We start from the raw sequence: 19,782 nt of genomic DNA, 5'->3' as shown, positions 1-19,782 counted from the left end.
CACAGAATGTTATTTTTTCCAAATAGTAATCCAGTAGTACTAAGAAATATTCAGAAATGTCCACAAAAAAAGGTAAGTTCCATAGTTAACTAACTTTGGTAAATATTGGATAGCATATTCATAGAGAGACACATTATCATATAAAAGCCTCTGGGAGGTTTGTCAGAAGAAACATCTATTAGAGTTTGCTTACCCCAACATTTTACAAACTAATTTGTACAGAGCACAATTCTTTCACAAAATTTAAATTTGTTGAGCTATCAAATTAGAAAAGATGTATTAGAGAATTTAATTTCCACTGAAATATATAAACAAGCATAATAGAGAAAGTGAAATTTGAAGGAGATACTATATAATGGAGAAAAATTTCCTGTAAAGGAATGTGGAAAGAGGCCACAGTCAATATATGAAATACCAAGATTTTAAAAATTTAGGTTTTATCATGAGGCAGCCTAATGGAAGTATAAATACATGCGGGAAGCTCTTCCAGGAGAAGTAAAATCTCAGCAGTATAAAGCAACTGCTTCTGAAATTTTAGGTTGAGGTCAGTGAATTCCAGGGGAAGGTACCTGGACTTTATTCTGTAGGCCATGCAGAGACACAGATGTTTTGTGAGAACAACATGATCAGAATAGTGCTTTAATATTGGAAGATGAAAAATTAAATGCACAAAATTAAAGTAGAAAGTAAGTTACAAAGTCCCAGAGACCTTAAGAACATTTATTCTAGAACCAGGTCTTCTGAAACATAAGCAAGTATAGAGTTCCAACCAGAGACCCTACTGGCCCCTTTGCTTGGAGATAAATGCCATGACCCTTGGCCTGATGGTTAAGGTCCTTCACAAACTGACCCCTTTTTGCTTATTTAATAGCTACCCTTCCCCATCTTATGTCAGATACCCCTTCTACACTCTAGTCTAACTGAATTACTCAGTGTTCAAGTAGTTTATCTATAAATCAGAAACAAGATTAGGAATAGAGGTTCAGATATAAAAGTAAACCACTTGAGACAGAAATAAGTTATGTTACATAAAATTACTCCTCCAAAAAAGTTATCCACAAAACACATCTAAATAAATTGTGGTATTTACAATATTTATAGCAGATATTATTTAATTATTGCTTTTAGAATAGACTAGTTCAGGTCCTGGCCGTCTCAGCAACTAGCTGAATTTGACTGGTCATCTAACTACTAGTTGTGTGCTTCTGGAAAGGCCTCAACCCTTCTGTGTCACAGCTTTCTTGATTCTTAAATGGGGGTCATAACAGAATCTATCTACAGGTTTGTCATGAGGATTAAATATATATGCATAGTACAAATTTTGGCATATATCCTAAGTAGTCAATAAATGTTATATCTCATTATCATTATAATATGATTAGGTATTACATGAATATCACTATTTTCATCTAGAGAATGGGTCTATTGATTCACTGAGTTCCTCACAAAGGCATCATGAATCTCAGATATCTACTCTATGTGAAAGTTCTATTTATACTCTAAGATGCTACTTAAGTGGAAAATACTATGAGTATCACTTGACTGGTTTTCACTTCTATCTACAGTGACTCAACGAATCAACTACATTCTTCTTCTATCCTGTTTAATCAGGATTGTTTGGCAAGAAAATTGGATTTTCAAGTCTAGGTTTTGCTAAAAGAAACTACTTTGTTGGAACAATGTTGGGGTAACACTGAGTTGAAGAAAAATCTGCAGAAACCAGGGCTTGTCTAGGGGCCACATTAATTATAAAACACATATTTAATCCAAGAAGGACTTTTATCACCTTTTCCCATCTCATCTCTGCTTCTTATGTGGGTCACTTTCATTCACTTAGCCTTTTCCATGGAAACATGAAATCTGATGGCTCTAAAATACATTCTCAGAACTTTAGGACCTGGAAAAAAAAAAAAAAAGTTGGGGGGCGGGATTTCCCTGCCAACTAATAATTCTTGGAAAACTCCAGGTGAAGAAATTAGATTGTGTGTTGTATAACATTCTTTTTCATGTGTCATTCCATTAATTCAGTAAATACTTGAAAACCTATTAAACTCCAGGTCATGTTCTCAGCCTATGTACAAAAGAGTGAAGAAGATTGTGTGTCTGTGTTTCTCTCTCTTTCTCTCTGTGTGTGTGTTGAATAACAATGAGGGAATCAGAGAACCATTAAGAAAAAAAAAATAAAATTTAGTTAAGTGAAAATTCAATGAAGAGCTTAATACAGAATAGTGTGTGACACAAAGAGGGCACATTTAGATCTCCAGAAGAATGGCAGCACCATACTGGGTCAGTTTGGTTAGGGTTTTCTGAAAGAAAGTGGATCAGAAACATAAAATTGAGGTGAAGAAGCCACAGTTCCCTCAAAGAAAAGGGATGCGGTTAACTCCCATTTTGTTATCCCCACAGACAGGATGCTGAGTAAACAAAGCAAAGATGTCCATTTCATCCTCTTCTTCTGTTCTTTTCACTAGCCTCAGTAATTTTAAGCTTCAGGCCAGACATGATAAAATCCCACGGTCACATTACAGATGGCCTCCTGGCCACCCTAGCTACAGATGGCGCCATAGAAGATGCTGCTTAGCACCATTCCATCCTTTCATAGTTTACACAACAACCCTTAAGTTTCCAAGCCTCTCATTAAGAAAGTAATAAAATTTATTAAGCAGTAACCCTGAGAAATCATTTTACACTGGGAAATAAAAGTATATTCCTAAAAATGTATGAAACATTATTACATAATAATGTGTAAGTTGGAATGTATCTCTTGCACAACTGAAAGTTTTAAAAAGTGATCCTTGAGACAGTGGTTGAAGACATAAAGTGTAATGAATGACCAAGCTACATTCAAATTTAGATATTACCAGTTAATTTGTACACATTTTTTTGAAGCTGCTAATAAACTTCCCACTTAAATTTTCATTCTTTTTATGTGTTTTGTCTTTCTATTGATGGAGTTGCGAGAGTCTGCAGGTAATAGGAAGAATAGAAAGAGAGACAGTTAATCATTTCCTCCTCGGTACTGCTTCTCATCCTTGTACACAATCTTATTAAAGCACTCCATATACATTATTTTAATGTATTTGTTTATGGCTCTGTCTCCCCTGCCAGCCAGGATGTTCATTAGGGCTGGTACTATTCAGGGTTCTTTTTCTAATCTCTAATTCCTCTCCTTAGAGAACATTTCACCTTAGAGAAACTAAATGGATGAAGCAAACTGATCACTTATTTCACTTCTCAGCATAATGTCGGAAGAGTCATAAAATTGTTTCCCTTCATCGGGGGTGCAATGTGGCAATACGGGGGTGGTCGTGCAGACTCAGCTCAACCTTTCCAGCAATTTAATTGGATGCCATTGGGTGCTGTCTCGGTGGAGCATTTCCCATAAGAAAAGGATTCTTTTCTGTGACCTCCAATGTAGTGAAAACTATTTGGCTCAATTTCATCTTTTCCAGAAGAACAGATCCAAAGAGAAATTACAAAAGAAATGTAATAGCATTTTTACTCCTTTCTGCTGGAGGGGTTTGCAATGTGACTGCTTTAAAACTTACTATTTTGCAAAAGCCAATTTTCTTCAAGAGGCCGTTGGCACTCATATCAGCAGCACAATAAACTTGCCAGAATCAGACTATGTGTTGAATGATGGGAAAAAAATCGCTGCAATTTTATAAAGCAGAATGACTCGCTTTGTTATATTATTTATTTATTTTACTATATAATACATGTTAGAATTGAGATGAAATAGGTGTTTCTGGTTTAAGTTCAATGCTTACTCCACAATTTGGTAACCCAAAAGCAGATACTCTATTATACTTTCAGAATAGGTAGCGTCATAAGGGTGGACTGTTCAGACATCTGAGCCCGACAAGCCTGGATTCGATCCCCAGCTCCGTCACTTCCCAGCCCTGTAAAATTAGGTAGCTTCCCTGTGCCTCATTCTTTTTCTGAAAAGTTAGAATAATATATACATGTATCTCTATATAAACATATATATATATGCCAAGACATATTCATAATATACATTTATATGTATGTATACATGTGCTGAAAAGTCAATCCCAGTTGTGTATTCAAAAATTGGTAAACATCCACCAGATAGGTCCACAGAGCTACTGCACCACTGGACTTTAGCTATTATAGTGAACTGGATTTGCCCATTTGTCACCTGTCCTCCACATAGCCGCATTCTAAGAGGAGGGCCATAATGATACTTCAGGTCTTGATGTCAACTCAAACCCTGTGTGCAATGATCCTGGGAATACCTAAGAATTTCCCTTTTCTCAGTGAACAGTCACCTGAGCAACCATCTTCCATGGCTGTCGCACTCACCATGTTATGAACTAGTTCCTTACTTTTATCTAAAGTAACTGCTTATTTAGGCTTTCTTTTTCTTTCTTTCTTATTTTATTTTATCTAAAGTAACTGCTTATTTAGGCTTTCTTTTTCTTTCTTTCTTATTTTATTTTATTTTATTTTATTTGAGAGAGAGAGAGAGCCTGAGAAGGGGGAGGGTCAGAGGGAGAAGCAGGCAACCCACCCAGCAGGGAGCCCGATGCAGGACTCCAGGATCATGACCTGAGCTGAAGGCAGTCTCTTAACCAACTGAGCCATCCAGGTGCCCCTGCTTATTCAGGTTTGATGAAAATGTGCTTCAACTTCTGTTTCCCTGAAATCCAAAACCATGACTACCACTTCTTACTTCTCACTCCATTTCCTTCTTAATTATCAGCTTGTGTATATTTCAGGCTTATAATCCCTCAACCCTCCCCTATATTTTGTTTAAGCTCCCCAACCATGGCCTCTCAGTGACACCACGATGTTCTTCTGTTCATAGTTTCAGTCCAAATAAACATCACCAGCAAGCGTGTATCCCATAGCAACTCACCTAAAATGCCCACTTTTTCCCTTCAAACTTTCTCTATTCCTCTATTGCTGAACTTATTAGTTCCTCTGTGGTCTCAATAAATGTTTACTTCTTAACTTTCCCAGCCACTTATGTAGCACTTACACGTGATTTTACAAAAGACATGGTCATCTATGTTGTTTTCTTACTATCATTCTCTAAATGGATTTTTTTTTTTTTTTTAAGATTACCACTACCATCTACTTTGTTGTTTTCATTGTTGTTCTGGATGCCAAAACACAAACTGGCTGAAAATTCAGAATACTGTGAGGTATTAGAAAAATATAGGACATTTAATTCTAACTGAATACTCATTCTGCTCAAATGTTTTAAGCCCTAGAATACTCCCCTGAGTACTGTTTCATACTTTTATGATTTTCTAAATCTTTGCAGTTGGCATAATAGTCACACAACATACAGATTTAGCATTCTGGTATCTTCCTTTTGAATTGAACTCTTTATCATTATGTCATGCCCTTCTTTAGATTTAGTTATGAGTTAGGGAAGGGCTCTCTACTAGTAAGACTCCATCAGCTTCTGGTGCTCCTTTGTTCTAAAGCACTACTTTTCTTCTTGGGCTTCTAATTGACATCTTATGGATCTTTATCTCATCACTGCATGACTGCAGGATACTGAATTTTGTCCTTCAGAAGTTTTTAGTTTAGTTCTTAAACATTTTACCTCACACTGTTTCAAAGTTTGGTTAAAGTCTTGAGGTTAAAAAAAAAAAAAGATATGTTTGAGGTCTCTCACATGTCTTTTCAGCCCCATGTGAAGGCCAAAGAACATTCTGGATCTCTATTCCTCAGCTGTGTTTTTTTGACCAGGACTATTCCTGGTTCTCAGACTCTAAGTAGCCCCCAAATAAATGTGTACCAGCAAAATTGAACTTTAAATCTTAGTGTCAATTCACCCCTACCTTCTATCATATCTAGTCTCTCTTGTTCTCAGGCTCCTTCCCCTGAGGTGGGTGGGCCTTTATTCCTAAGCACTGGGAGATACTGGGTCATTTCCCTCACTCTTTGAGATCCAGAAAATGTCTGGTATAAAAAATTAACCATATATTCAAAGCCCTCCATGCTCAGCTGGAAAAATAAGACAAGACAAACAAACAAACAAGAGAACTCCTCCCCCGCCCCAAAAAGCCCTCCAGTCTCCAAATTTATCATTTTAGCAATTCATACCACCATTAAAATATTTGGTGATTTGGACCTTGATCCAGGAGAGGCCTTTGGCTTGCTCCATGCTCCAATCTACAGTCCATGCCCAGCACCAGCAAACTGCTTACACAGAAAAATAATAGCTGCCAATTGTCAGTTCACATATGAACAATTCTCCCTTCTCTGGGGCTTTCGTTCACTTTAGTCCTTCTACAGCTTCCACTGCTCTTGGCTTTAAAAATACAGTGTTTGGAACATATCCAGGCTTCTTTAGTAGTTGTCAGAGAAAGCACTGCCCTGCCAAGACCAACTACACCTAACTCAAAAGCGAGAGTCTGGTTTTGTTTTAATGTTCAATTTGTCCCTCTTGGCCTCTAGTTTTCTCTCCTACAAGTTGAAATTTCTATCTGATCCTACTTAATACAATCTTCAGTACCCATGAAAAAATATTTTCCTTCTGGCAAGGCTCATCTTGAGTTTTACTATCTGAAATACTGAATCAGTTATTCCACTAAGAATCCTGGTTCTTTTAGTGAAGAACAGCATTAGAGCAGTGGAGAGCAAAATCTTGGCCCTGAGTCTGTATTTCAGATTATTTCATGGGACAGCTGGGAAAGGCGTACCAAAAATCCAATAGTTATGAAAAATTATCCCTTGAAAAATAATGAGTTTGTGTTATTTATAATTTGATTATAAATATTACTATAATAAATTTATTGAAAACTTGCTCCTTTCAATGAAATTTTATGTACTACTTTTTAATATTATACTGTATTTAATTTATTATCAAATCTTCCCTTATTTATTTCAATTCTTGGATTAAGTATCCAGATATTAGTTGTATGGCAAGGAAGTCAGTAGATAACACTGTCAAACTCATTTTAATATAAACTACCCAGAAAATATTAAAAAAAAAAAGAACTGTTAACTTTTCTCTGAAAGCTAATCATACAAACAAATTCACTAACGTAGGTCATATATATTTCAGATAAAGTAACAAAGAAAAGTATAAGCAAACCAATAAAACATTTTGTTGTTTTTTTTCCCCCCTAAAACTTTTCTTCCCTCTGTGACAATGCCATCATTTAGAGGGTCAATTGCTCTGATCTAAAAGGATAAGTGTTCTTTTATCTCCCCAAGAGAGTCAAGTGATTGTAAGCCAGACTAGGTTTTTACATTAACTCACCCAAGTGCTAGGAGACTGGAATGCTGCCATCCTAAATAGTTATATTCCCAAAGAATGAAGTACAGAGCTGAGAGAGATCTCTAGATCATAAAAGCCAGAGAAAGTAGGCATTTGTTCAGTCCTTGGAAATATGTATTTATATTCCAAAAAGTTAGTATGAGATCAAAGGACCTTTCTATCAAAGGAATAAAGGTGTTCCCCTTCTTTCAGGAATCTCTCTGTATATATTTTTTGGGGAAAAAAATACATATGTATACACACACACATACTACCTATGTATATATAAATGTGCATATATGTGTACCTATGTGTACATACATGTATATATTTATATGCATGCATATGCATGCAAATTGGGAAAAAACACCTATTTTTGTCCCTTATCAATGAAGTACTGGCCACTTGTGTAGAAGATAAGATTTTTCCATATGAGGTTCTTTTTTTTTTTAAGATTTTATTTATTTATTCATGAGAGGCAGAGGCAGAGGGAGAAGGAGGCGCCCCACTGAGCAGGGAGTCTGATGCGGAGCTCTGTCCCAGGACCCTGGGATCATGACCTGAGCCAGATCCATCTGGGTTTCATCATGCTAATAGAGCTAAGGTCTGGGGCAAGAAGTGTTGAAGCACTTATTATTTTCTATATGGTAATTAATTAGAAATAAGTTTTTGACTCAAGGCATACTCAGGAATGCATGCAAGACAATAGCACTTTTAGTTGCTAACATATATTTGTAGCTTAAAATTTACATTATATTTAGGTACCTACAAAATCAAAACATGAACAGGGGCATGGTATATGGTCTGCTGCACTATATTCTGATATAGTTGTTTCAATGCAAGTTTTCTCCATTGATTATTGCCCTAAACACTCGACTCATAAGCTCACATTTAGAACTCCTAATGCCGTTAGATTTATGTGTATGTGATGTGTTGTGTAACATTCATATATATATATTTAATCGTCTTCATGGCGGTACCCAGTTAGCATCCTCACAACTTCAATAACTTAAAAAATATTCTACAACATGTCACTTGTTTTTTTTTTTTTTTTGCCCCCAAAGGTTTGTAGATAGATACAGTGCTACTATACTCCACTTATTTCTTCATTCAGACACTACCAAAATTATAGCCATTAGTCAACCAAAGCAATTTCACTGTTTGTAGTCCTGAGGAAGAATAATCTTAAAATAATTACATAAGCATTTTTTGGAACTCCATCTTACTTTTAAACTAAGAAAGGCATATTCCCCTAAAGAAGATTACAATGGGAGGGGAAAAGTCAGGCAATATTAGTTACAGTGCCTTGAGACTATCTCAATGTATTATACAGAGTAACACCAGAAATGAAGACACTTAGAGTTATTAATATCTCAGGTATGGATAAATTACTTTACCCAGCCTGGCATCACATACACATTCATATATCCATTTAATGAAATCAAAGGTTTCTTCTTATATACTTTACAAAATTTTCTACTGCCAATTGAAGAAATTCAGGACATGCCACCTCAAGCTCTGATGCTTTGATATATTGATTATTTTGATCTGAAGGCAGTTGAAAAACAACAAATGCAAGGAGAGGCTTTCTCTAAACTCCCTTTTTCTGCTTAAAGAAGGATCCTCTAAATGGAAATCAATTGTCATAACCCGCCCCCCACAAAGTGTTTCATCAACCAGGAAGTTTGACTCTTATCACAGGAAAGGAGACAAAGAAGTCACCACCATACCCACACAAACTGTCATCAATTATCTACTCTCCACCTATTCTTCTAAGGGCCCATTCATCATTCCTAAAAATAATTTACACTCCCTAAGTTACCGCATCCTCTATTAAGGCAATATATAAGCTCTTAAATCTCACAGGCTTTTTTGTGATTTGTGCTATTTTGTTTCTTTTTTTCCCCTATGATGCCCCCATGCATGTAATATTAAAAAAAATAAATTTATAGACTTTCTCTCTTATTAATATTAATGCCTGCTGTCAGTTTATTTCATATACTCAGCTATAGAACCCAGGGTAGAAGGAAATTCTTGCCCTCCTTTGTACAATTAATAATAGTATCCCTATTTTTACTTTTACACACAGAAGTGTTCAAATCATCTCTATAATGATGAGCTAAAGCTTTCCAGTCCTTCCTTAAACTAGCTTTGATCCAATTTTCTGCCACTCTGATCCTTGTTCCCAGAAAAGAAATTCTCAGATCCGGTTTGATTTGATACTCCCTGTCACCTAAAAGCACCACAGGATTTTTTTTGTATCATATTTTCTCATCACTTTCTCCCATCAATGATGGCTTTCTCCAATTTCTTACACATTAAACTTCCTATTTTAGAAACAAATTAGAGTAGACATTTGAGTTTTTGTAATTCAAGTACCATTTCCCCTTCACCTTGTGGATGAACCTACATTTTCCTCAGGGAATTATTCCCAACTCTCCCTTCATCTTGATTTAAATGTTACACACATGGCTCTCCCCCCATCTTAACTGAGAAAGGCAGCGGACTCTGCCCTTTGCAGACCATATTTCCACTCTTCTGACTATAGGTCAGTGACGGTCACATGACTCAAGTCATTCTAATCAGACATATCCGTAGGATTGTAGCTGGGTAATCTGGAGGAAAGGATTTCTTTTTCTACTGTGCCTGGGAGTTCTGTGAATTTATGCCTGAAGTTGTAAGGGATAAAATGTGGAAAAAACTTGGTTAATTCTGCTGGATGGCAAACATTTTTCTGTATCCACCAAGGTTCTTCTGAGTGGTCTAAGACCCAAACTGACAGGAGACAGATCAACAGAAGAAAATCAAACAAAACCTTAATACATGTATGTCTCCTGTATACATGGGAGGGACCCAGGAAAACTGAATAACTCCTCAAAATGGCTGAAGCCATTCACTTTAAATACCATCTTCAGATAAAGACAAAAGAAGATATTGAGGGAAAGGAGAGGAAGAGTAAGGAGCGAGGAGTCAGTTACGGCAGGTTACCAGGAAAAGCATAGGAAATAAGAGTAAGGTTTTTATGAAGATGTAAGTATATCTTTTCCATTGATAAGTTTTTAGAAATTTAAAGTCCTTCCCACCCCTGCTCCCTATACATCTCTGAGGAGACACCCTTCTAAATGGAGATCCCTCTTATACATGTATGTATCTTTTACAGAAGGATAACTCCTACTTGATTTTCAGAGCTGTCTTGTGTCTGTACTTTCTTAAATATAATCAGCATAAAATTATCAATTTGCCAAAGAAGTATAGCTTCAGGTGGCAAAATATGCACACCTGTACAGTCCAATGACAGCAAAGAGGCACACAGAAAAGAGAGTGAGAAAAGACGAAGAAAAGAAAACTTGGGTTTTCAAGACATGGTTAGAGTCCTAAAAGCAAGCCTTGCTTGAAGCAATTTCTTTGCTTAAATATTCCCCCTGCATTTTTTCAATTCAGGAAACCATCACATCCCACATCTCTTTGCCCTAAACCAAATGTTTAGAAGGAATAGTTCCTGAATCATGCACAGACTTACACATAGAAATTACATTAAGTATGATATATATTTTATCTTTATAAAATCAGGATTGCAGTTTTAAGATATACTCTCTTTTAGAGATTGCTTTAAAACATAAATGCATAATAGTTCACTGGCATGGTTTATTTGTGAAAGAAGTAGACGTTGATAGATTTTATTTTTCTTTTATCTCGTGGTTCAAATTTTTAGTTATAAAGTTACATTCATCTAAACAAAAGGGCATAACATATGCTAACTTTTTACTATTAAAAGTGGTATTTAACTCAAAATTAATTTGGGGATGATTTTATTTTCTTTGAGAAGTATCATTCCTTAGTATTCTTGATAATTACAATAAATATCACAATTTTAGGTAAAAACTGAGACAATATCCTTAAAGGAAGTTATTTTATGTTTTATATTATTGAATAAACACATATATCCTTGACAAAGAAAAAAATGTTTTGTATAAACAGGATAATTAAAAAATAAAAACATATTTTCCTACAAATCTTCTACATTTTTCTCAAAATAATTTAGTCATGAAAATTATATAAGAATATAGAAATGTGGGGCACCTGGGTGGCTCAGTGGGTTAAACATCTGCCTTCGGTTCAGGTCATGATCTCAGGGTCCTGAGATGGAGCCCCGCATCGGGCTCTCTGCTGAGCAGGAAGCCTGCTTCCCTCTCCCTCTCTCTCTCTGCCTGCCTCTCTGCCTACTGGTGATCTCTCTGTCAAATAAATAATGAATAAAACCTTTAAAAAAAAAAGAATATAGAAATGTAACTGCTACTTTAATAATTCCATTTTCACTGTTTCTTAAATTGATATGATTTTATATAGAATCTTTGTTATATTTGATTCTCGGTCCTACAGTCTGTTAGATTAACTGCATATATAACTATTTACCTTAATCTTCGTAGTGACTATGCCTCAGGTATGATTATTTGACAAATCATCTAATCAAGCATTGTCCTAGGCTCTGTGGGAGAATTGTTAAAGCATTACGAAAAAGCCCCTCTTTTAATACAATAGAATAGGGACAAAAAGACAGTTTATCCAATTATACTATGATTCATGCAACTTTCATCATTCTAATACATATTAGCATTGAGGTAGGTGTATAGATCCTATTCATGATAGGAAGTCACATAACTTTTAGGTGCCACTGTAAATATTTCATATTCTAACAATACTACTTTTCCTTATGTACATTAATTTCTTTTTCTGTACCTGAAGCAAAATTTTCACTGCTTCCTAAATAAAAGATATGAGAAAATACAATATAATGAGCAACAAGCCTAGACAGGACTAAGCTTGACTAATGAAATATTCTATAAAACATGTATTTTCTTTAGTGGCCCGATTCTGCATGCTAAAATATTACTTTCATTCTGAGTTAGGGCGCATGAAATTAAACCACCTCTCTACAACAATATCAGTAAGGAAAATTTTCTAGGACATGTAGAGACAGTTAAAACACTAATATGTGATGGTTAAACCTACATTAAACATAAAAATGAATACAGTTCACTACACAATTAAAGCATAAATATATATATATGCAAAATATATATATTTTAAAATATATATATTTTAAAGGTAGGTTTACCTTTAAATCTCATTATGCAAGTGTATTTTTATCACAGTAGTTTTAGAATACAGTTGGTTCTTTCCTGATATGTAAAGATATAAGAAAAGTGGCAAAGTAAATATATCTTTCTGGAATGTGAATTGAAGAACATTATTTTATTCAATTAGGGACCATATTTCTGGAATATAAACTTAGCAGAAGAATCTTCAAAACTAAAATGAGGAACTGCTTTAAATTGATATTGATTTCACATGAGGTTTTCAACTTTTATTTTTTAAGTACATAATACATTTATTTTTTTAACGATTTTATTTATTTATTTGAGAGACAGAGGGTGAGAGAGCATGAGAAGGGGAGGGTCAGAGGGAGAAGCAGCAGACTCCCTGCTGAGCAGAGAGCCCAATGTGGGACTCCAGCATCATGACCTGAGCTGAAGGCAGTCGCTTAACTGACTGAGCCTCCCAGGCACCCCCATAATACATTTATATAATACAAATTTCAAGAGATTTTTTAAAAAAATTTGGGTCCTACCTCTCTCTATCCTTTGTCCCAGCCTATATTTTCAATGACGTTTCTATAATGAACACTCTTAGAAGTGAGACATAGTGTCTCCTTTAGAGGAAAGAAGGGTCATGTGTATGCCATCATAAAAGATTTGGGTTTCCGAATCACAATGCTCCTGAAGTTCAATAGTCCCATCCTGTAACACAAACCATTGCATGTACAAGTATTTAGCTGAGCCATTTGCATCACCCTCAAAGAACTTGGAGGCAAGAGAAAATGACAGAAATGTGCCGATGCACATGTTGCTTGCCTGACTTGATTTATAAAGTCCTTTATCCCTGACCTAAGATTTTGTCTTCGGTCAGCACTGATAAAATTGGAACAGGCTAACTGATTAGCCTGTTAGTAGGTTAAAATCTCAGAGCTTTCATAGTTCTTCACAATTCTGCAGTAAGGACAAAATGCTAGCAGACATGGTTTACTGGATAAGGAAATACAAGGGCCCCAGTGGCAGCTGCAGGTATACAAGCTGCAGGTATACAAGCCAGTGATCTCGCTATGAATGCTCTGGTCTAAGTTGAGGTTAAGGAGATTGAGGTGTATGTCTCTCACTGTCTTAATCCTAACGTTCAGAAACTGAGTTATGAGAAGCAGGCTTGACAGGGTGTCTTGGGAGACACCTGGGTGGCTCAGTTGGTTAAACATCTGCCTTTAGCTCAGGTCATGATCCCAGGGTCGGGGGATTGAGTCCTGCATCAAGTCCTGCATTGGGCTCCTTGTTCAGCCACACAAAAAAATGCTCCTTGTTCAACCACCAAAACAAAATGAATTCAGAGGCTTGCTTATGAGGGCAGAGCTGCTCTCTCCCTAAATATCTTCTGATTCCTCCCTGTTGCTCTGCTTCAATTTAGCTGTTTTAAAGGGGAAGATAATCACAGTTGAGGTCTGTCTATGCCCAAGGAGGACTATAGGCCATACACAGCCATTCATGTATTCTTGGAAACTTTGAGAAGAGGAAGAATTCAAATTTAATGGCTCTGCTGGAAACCGTATCTAACCCTTCTCATCCCATAGCAGAATAAAAGGCGCTAATTTAGGTAGGGAAAGAGAAGATAATCTGACCTTGTGTGTAGAACAATTTTGATCAATTTAATTTACTTTTGTTGCTACACTAAAAACTCCAACAATTAAAAATAATGATATTAATTTTAGCTATTATAAACACTGAATGTATTATGTAAAAATCTTTGCTATATTAATGACCTCAATTCAATTTACTCATTCAACGATGACTTCTGAGTTTCTATAATAACACATTGCTGGAGCTATAAGGATACAGTATCTTAATACCTCGTATACAGTAGGCACTTAAGTGATCTCTTGAACTGATCTGAAGTGAGATGAATCAATTTCATTAAAATCTTCTTATTAATGGAGCTTACAATGTATTGGGTAGTAGGGAACTGATAAAAATTAAACATCACACTGAATATATGTTGAAGTTCTCTGGCAGAGGAACTAAAAAATCAGTAAATATTTAGTTGCAAAAGCAAATAATTACCAAGGAGATGACAGAGGCATAGTTCTAGGAGAGCATTCACTAGTCTTTAGAGCAAATGAAATTTGAGAGAGAAAATAAATTTGAATGATACCACCTCAATCCCCAACCATCTAATATTCAATTTTCTACCTATAGTCACCAGCCTGAAATGCATCCTGTGTCCTGAAAACTACTTGATTTGGGTAATGTATATACAATGTATATACAATGTATATACCGCCATACCTCATTTTATTGTGTTTCACTTTATTACACTTTGTAGATATTGCATTTGTTTTTATAAATTGAAGGTTTGTGGCAACCTTGTGTTGAGCAAGTCTATTGGTGCCATTTTTCCAACCGAATTTGCTCATTTCATGTCTGTGTCACATTCTGGAAATTCTCACAATATTTCAAACTTTTTCATGATGTTTATTATACTGATCTGTGATCAGTGATGATGACTCACTGAAAGCTCAGATGCTGATTCGCATTTTTTTTAAAAAGTAATTTTTAATTAAGGAATGTACATTTTCTTTTTAGACATAATGCCAGTACACACAGAAGAAACTGCATTATAATGTAAACGTACTTTTTATTGGCACTGGAAAACCAAGGAATTCATTTGACTCGCTTTATTGTGATTTTGCTTTATTATGATAATTACTTTATTGCAATGGTCTGGAACCAAACCCACAATATCTCTGAGGTATGCCTGTACTGTAAGGATACCAGAGTTTAGGATAAATTACCTCACAGAATTTTCACAGTACTCAAAAGCAGGTTTCATGAAATAGCCTGGAGAAAATGAGCTCTGTGGGAAGCAACATAAACAGATATCTACTTTTCCCTGAAATATTAAATTCATAAGAACTAGAATTTTCAGAAAACTCACGTATAAAGTGGGTGGGAAAATTAAAGTAATTAATGGGATACAAGGCAAAATTTTTTAAATGCAAATCAAATGTCCACTAGATGATTCAGAAATCAGGATATTTTCTCCCTTCACATACCCTGAGTTGTTGAAGTCATAGATATTTTGAATTAGTAAAAATAACAGAGGTCAAAACTTGTTCTGCATGTTGAGTAATATAACTACAGAAAATAAATTTTTCCTAAATTCCCTAAATATTTAGGGCAAAAACAAAACAACAACAACAAAAAACCCTGAAGGATTTGTTTTATTTGCCTACTGAGGTATCACATATAATTATTAATACAGTTCCGATAAAAGTTAAATTTCTCCTAGGATTATTCACAAAGAATTTCACAGAGCTTTTCGTTTGTTTGTTTGTTTTTTCTTCTTTTGCTATGAAGTACCAACTCTTATGATTCTAAAACTTTTCTAGTCCAGCTAGTTTGTCTCTGGGTAGGGAGACACTGGCATTGGCTAAAATAAGGAGCTAATTAGGTCTGCAAAGGTTTAACAGTGAAATTACTCTTTCCCAGTGGTTAGGCTCAACCCTGGAAAAAGGGTGTAGGTCAGTTCTTAATTTAAGCAGAGTGGGTAGCTCTTCCCTAATGTGTTACAACATTAGTATGCTCCTACAGTTAAATGTTGGGTTTATTAATTGGGAAGAGCTTTAAGAGGCAATGCTGTGGAAGGCAAGGTGAGCTTTCCAGGTTTCTGCTCACCTGAAAGTCCACTGGGACATTTTTAGAATATAACTGAATTCTGCAGTTATGCTATACTGACCAAACACTATAAAAATTGAAGATTAACTTAAGTCAACTGTAGCATGAGAAACTTTAAATTAAGTTAATATGCAATAAAAATAAGTTTAACTTCTAATGTTTTCTGCTTGGGGCAAAAATTCTCAGGATTTTTTCTTAAATATTAAAAATTAGCAGATTTATGAAATGCAAGTTAATTCTTCATTATAATATCTAACATATGATTGAAAGATGTAACTCCATTTTGAAGATTTAGGTGAATACTTTTATTACCTTCTCAAAATACTCAAATATAAACATTTGAGACCCAATTTTTATTTTTCAATGTCACATTTAATAGATGGCACCTTGGCCTCCATTATAAATTAGATGGTGTAATGTAAATAATTAGTGCTTAGAAACCATTAAGCAAATTCTGATGCACAGGTAAACATTTTACATAAGCAATAAGTTCTCATTATCTTAATCATAACTTCAACCATCCCACTCATCCACTCAGACCATACCAATCCACCTTTGAAATAGCAGTACAGTTACCTTAAGAATATGCTGAATTATCTATCTTCCTCAATAGAGTTCAAGCTCCTCGAGGAGAGGGATCGTATATTCAACTTGTACAATGTTGGGTCTCCAGTACATAGTGCAGCCTCTGGAACCAAATGGGCATTTAATAACTCTTTGATTAATTAAGTTAAACAGAGAAATGGAAGCAGCCCAACCAGAGGATTAAGAGAAAATGTATTTTTCTAGTGCAGTCCTCTTCTAAGCTAAGACCATTTGTGCTGATTAACTCCTGCTTCTAAGCTTTGGACTATTGTACTTTGGTATTAAGTCAGAGCTAAACATTTCCTTAAGCCACAACTGGGAGAATCCCTTTCTTGAATGTTATCCATTTGAATTTTGTCTGGTTAATATTTAGACATTGTTTTGTATGTTAGTCTGTTACCTACTAATATTACCCAAATTTTATTATGGTATAGAAAAAATAAATCTGACTTGAACTTTCTCTGAAGCATAAACATAGTATTGATTGATTGATAGAGATCATAATATTTCTAAATAATTTTTCTCCTAAGGACATTATTAAAATATTGTTAATCGTACTCTCGAACACTAATTGGAATAGGAGAACTGGTAACTCACTTATTTTATCATCTTATAAATCTCACCTTCATTATTTGCAATTCACTTAAACTTCCATTTCACTTCATTGTTGTATGTATGTATTAGATTTTGACAATTAATATCTGCAAAATGTCATTTACAGATATGTTTGGCTTCCTCCACTATTACTTTCATTATATGTATGGTTACTATTACAATTCTCAACTGACATTTAAGTATAAGGCATCAAACAACTTACTAAAACTTTTTCCAATAAAATCTTTGTGTGTGTGTGTGTGGCAGGTCCTATCTTATTCTGGTCAATTTTATTCCCCTCACTGTCTAATTATCAACTTATCCTTTTTTAAGAAGTTTGTGTTTTCAAGAATGTTTCCATAGTGTGATAAAATAATTGTTCTCTGATATAATGTGGTAGAGGTGCTAATTATCACTACAATGGCAACCATCTTACAATACCTGTTTAAATTAATACGCTGTGCACCTTAACTTTACGCAGTATTATATGTCAAATATATTTCCCAAAAAAGTGGAAAATTAATTGTAATCTGATATAACTGAATAAAATTCCTGCTGACTTTTTTTTGTAGTCTATATTTTGCCCTTTTACTCTCATGAATCTGTCATAATTGGTAAAATAATGCATACCATCTTCTTCTGGAAGCACTCATTTTATCAAACCTAATTAGTGCACTCTCTCTGGTACTTTAGATAGAGAGGAGAGCTCAAATGAGTAAGTACCTCCATTGTTCATTCTTATCCCTGTCAGAGAGTACTCCTTAGCTGTCTCCTGGTATTTCTGAAGTTTGTGTCTCTAGGTAATCCCAAAACAAATGAGGAGAAAATAAGAGAAAGTAAGCAGTCATTCAATTAATCAAATAGTTCCTGAACTCTTACTCTATGGTTGGTGATATTCTAGGCTAGAGGAATACCTCAGTGTACAAAAGAGACAAAACTTAGCCCTCATGAAGTTTTCTCTATATGCTATGTGGGCCTCTAGAACTTTCTATGATAATGAAAATGTTTTCTGTCTGTACTTTCAATATAGGAGCTAGCCACTCGCCACATACAGTTATTGAGCACATAAAATGTGGCTAGTCTGACTAAATCTTAAAATTTCTACTTTTATTTAATTTTAAGAAATTTAAACTGCCTCCTGTGTCTAGTAGCTTCTGTACTGCACAGCATGATCCTACAGTGTTTGTATGGGTCTTTGTCGGTGGGAGGTATGAATCATGGCAGTCTGGGTGGACATGGCATAAGAAAATGAAAATGAATGAGACTCCTTCTTTCAGACTTCTTAGTCCTTTTCAAGACTGAAAGTCTGGTTAAAATTATTCTGAAAGCCAAAAGATATATGAGTCCCTGAAATACATAATTAAGCTGCAAAATGGTCTTTTTACTGATAGGCAATCATGTTGATGTCACAATTAACGCCTGAACACCAGTTAATGTTCACATAGGGAAGAATAATTACAAAAAGTCATTAATTAGGGTCTATTTACTATTCCATTGTCAAAACTAATTGCCTGGAGTAAGATGTTCTCCCTTGATTAATGGCTTTATAAGTGCCAGGCCAAACCTATGAAGGCTACTGTTTCCCAGGAAAAGTGCTTAAGGTTCTAGTAGCAGCTAATACCAGGTAACAACCATCACTTGTGCTTTGGCAGTCCAGGCCAGACTTAAGTGTTAATTTCAAGACAGTTAATTGAGTTTGGGGCATTCAATAGGTGACCCACATTCCACTTTTTCTATAAAGATGCAACCCTTTCCAAAAATAGAAACTTCTGTTCTTGAAGTATTGCTTTTATTTTGGAAACTTTAGCCAATATGTAATCCGGAGTTATGGTGAAAAACTTAAGTTCCTCTTTGGTACAGACTCCTGTGTGCATTCTCTATCCTATTCAGTGATCTTTCTACCTTAATTCAACCTTAGATTTTTGGTGGGTTTATATTTTTGGTTTTGTTTTGTTTGGGGTTTTATTGTTATTTTTTCCCCCCAAATTCACGCTTTTAATAAAAGGTACCAATTCTCAAATAATAAAAAAAATACAAAAAGGTAAAAGTAACTATAGTGAGATGAGGTTCTTCAAAAAACTGTCTTATCAAGCATGCTAGAGTCTGAGCCAAAGAAAAACCACCATTTTGTTCATTCCTTCACCCATACACTGACACCTCCTCTGATCTACCTTCTCACCCAGCTAACTTTATTAATCCCTCTAGGGAAGGTTCCATATTAGCCAGGGCTCACCAGCTCCTCAGTAAACAGTCAGAAATGTGAAAAAGCCAACAGCTGTACAACATGGCCAATGGTGATGAAGGTGCAGTGCTCTGTCGTTCCTGGTAGAGAAGGATGTGGGTGCTGACCGGCTAAGGAGGGCTGGGCCAGGAGCAGTCACCACAGTGTCTCAGCCCTGCGACCACAGACTGCAAAACCCCAGCAGGTTTGGAATGACACCCAGGAAAACTTAGCAGTACCTAATACATGACAGATACAACTCACAGGACCTCACGGAAGTAGACGGTCACTGAAAACAAAGAGCATAGGGTTATTTACCTGACCCATGGTTTTGGTAGAAAGATAAGAAAAGTAACTTTACA

This window comes from Mustela erminea, chromosome 1, assembly GCF_009829155.1.
Source record: "Mustela erminea isolate mMusErm1 chromosome 1, mMusErm1.Pri, whole genome shotgun sequence".
In the NCBI taxonomy this organism is placed as follows: Eukaryota; Metazoa; Chordata; class Mammalia; order Carnivora; family Mustelidae; genus Mustela; species Mustela erminea.
This window is presented reverse-complemented; position numbering follows the sequence as displayed.